The following is a 2,376-nucleotide window of genomic DNA, read 5'->3' as shown; positions in this document are numbered from 1 at the left end:
CCTCATTAGGACACTGCTTGCTCTTCATTTCTGCTGCTCACTAACTGAAAAACAGTGACAGTTGAGCAGTCTTGAACCCACAGATGGAAACTTGCGTTGAAGTTAGCTGAGCTTCCCTGACAGCCTGGGAACCTACATAACTTAGGCGAGCTACCAGACCATCCGACTCTGGGCTGTCATATTAGAGAAAAGTAAATTTCTGCCATATTTAAGCCATAATATTTGTTAGAACGACTCAGTTTTACCTTCAGTAATATGGTCAAAATGGAGCCTATTTTCTATGATGCTGAAGCCTTATTTTCTTTAGTTTTGTGCCATAAAAACACAGCTTTTGTTTTTATTTTATATTAGGGCACAGCCTGGAAACATATCATGAGAAACATTTAAATATTACTTTTAATGATGAACTTCAAGATTGTATCAAATCTCTCAGATCATATTCCAACATTATCATCCCCTACCTGTTAAACTCAAATCATAATAAAAAAATAAGAGCAAAAATTAAAAAAACATTCCAGATGTCTCAGAGAATGGAAATGTTCCTTTAATCTTTAAAATGACTCTAAGTTACTCTCGACTTGTGCATCTTCTTTCCAGGCTTAGGAACTGGTCATCAGTTTCAGGCTCGACGTTGTCTCATTTTCTAGGAAAATCTTGACATCTGGAAGGAGAGTTGAAGGACCAAGAGTCAGGGCATGATTCTTGCCCTCAGCACCAATTCAGATTTGTCTACTTAAAAAAAAAATTAAATAATTTAATTAAAAAATTAATTCTAGAGACAGAATGCCTGTAATGCTTTATTGCAGAATGCCATTCTGTAATGCCTTAGAGAATGCCTCCAAATAAGACAAATGCCTTATTTGGAGACCTCAGTTTTTCCCTCTTAAGGCCTTCTGTTGATTAGATGAGCCTCACCCACATTATGGAAAACATTTTGCTTTACTCAAAATCTACTGATTTAAATGTTAATATCTAAAAAGCAACATCTAGACTGGTGTTTGACCAAACATCTGGCCACCATAGCTTAGCCAAGTTGATACATAAAATTAACCATCACAAGTGTTTTTTTTTTTAATTGAGGGATAATTGCTTTATAGAATTTTGCTGTTTTCTGTCAAACCTCAACATGAATCAGCCATAGGGATACATATATCCCCTCCTTTTGAACCTCCCTCCCATCTCTCTCCCCATCCCACCCCTCTAGGTTGATACAGAGCCCCTTGTGTGAGTTTCCTGAGCCATACTGAAAATTCCTGTTGGCTAATAGTTTACATATGGTAATATATGTTTCTATGTTACTCAGATTTGTGTGCTTTTCATTTAGAAAACCCAATATGCATCCTTCTTTCTGTCTCTGATATCTGCAATCACGTTTTTGAAAACTGAATGGTAACCCAAGATCCTATAAGACAGGAGTCTCTTCCTTGCAAATACCAGTGACCTCTGTCAGGACACATTCCCTTGATTCAGATCGTATGACTTAGTGCCTGGCCTGCTTATTAGAAATCCCCACTCTTTGGAGATTGTCCTCCAGTAAGAACCACTAGATGCCTCTAGTCCGTACGTAGCATCTTTTGCTCATCATGAGACTTTCATTATACCTATGGTCTGGTTTAGTCTCCTGTCCCAACTCAGTGCCTAACACTCTCAAATGAAAAGTCCTGTTTTAGTATTTCTTTGCTCACTGGAGTTAAGGGGCAGTTGTGATTATGTTGTGAGATATGATGCTGTTGGTGAATTGCTTTAATTTGTCTCTGTCATGCATTTCTTGCCTTTTTCTTCAAATCATAACCCCCCACCACCACCACCAACACACACACACTTTTATTATCAGCTTCTCTTACTTTCAGTGAAGCTGGCGATCCGGTGTCTCTTTTCTCACTCCTTTGGTCCTCATAGGCGGGAGCATGTGAGCGGTGCTGGCCACGGAGTGGTCTCCTTTCACCAGTAACATCAACTGACCCAAGAATGGGGAAATGGCTTAAGCGAGACCTCAATATCTTTTCAGGGACTGATGGTTGAATAGTTGCTAGAGCGGACAGTGTTTCCTCTCTCCTTCTGAGATTATGAGCTGTAAAGGCATTGCAATCTGGAGACGCTAATGGCCAATAATGGGGAATGGATACATCATGACATCTTTTGAACACTTAGGCTCATATTTTTTCCTGTTGCTTCCAATAAATTACAGCTGGTTTTCTTTCATTTACAAGAAAATTTGTCTAGAACAAGGGTTTCAGCCTATGATCCTACCATCTGTTTTATAAATGGTTTTCTTGGAACATAGGTACCCCCATTTGTTTACTTATTTCCTATGGTTTCTTTCTCACAGCAATAGCTGAGTCAAGTAGTTGTGGCAGATACTGTATGCCCCACGGA

The 2,376-nt window shown here is 39.1% G+C and overlaps 1 long non-coding RNA gene across 1 annotated transcript; it reads right to left on the bottom strand.

The window, feature by feature from the left end:
* Positions 1-528: 528 nt before the first annotated feature.
* LOC138441867 (uncharacterized) lies at positions 529-1,918 on the bottom strand. Its single transcript, XR_011257447.1, has 2 exons — positions 1,845-1,918; positions 529-661 (listed from the first exon to the last, which is right to left on the bottom strand). It is a non-coding gene; the product is annotated as an uncharacterized lncRNA (long non-coding RNA).
* Between the last annotated feature and the right edge of the window lie 458 nt (positions 1,919-2,376).

The sequence above is a fragment of the Ovis canadensis genome, chromosome 5 (assembly GCF_042477335.2).
Source record: "Ovis canadensis isolate MfBH-ARS-UI-01 breed Bighorn chromosome 5, ARS-UI_OviCan_v2, whole genome shotgun sequence".
In the NCBI taxonomy this organism is placed as follows: domain Eukaryota; kingdom Metazoa; phylum Chordata; class Mammalia; order Artiodactyla; family Bovidae; genus Ovis; species Ovis canadensis.
The sequence above is the reverse complement of the archived record's forward strand: the minus strand, read 5'-3'. Positions and strand labels throughout refer to the sequence as shown.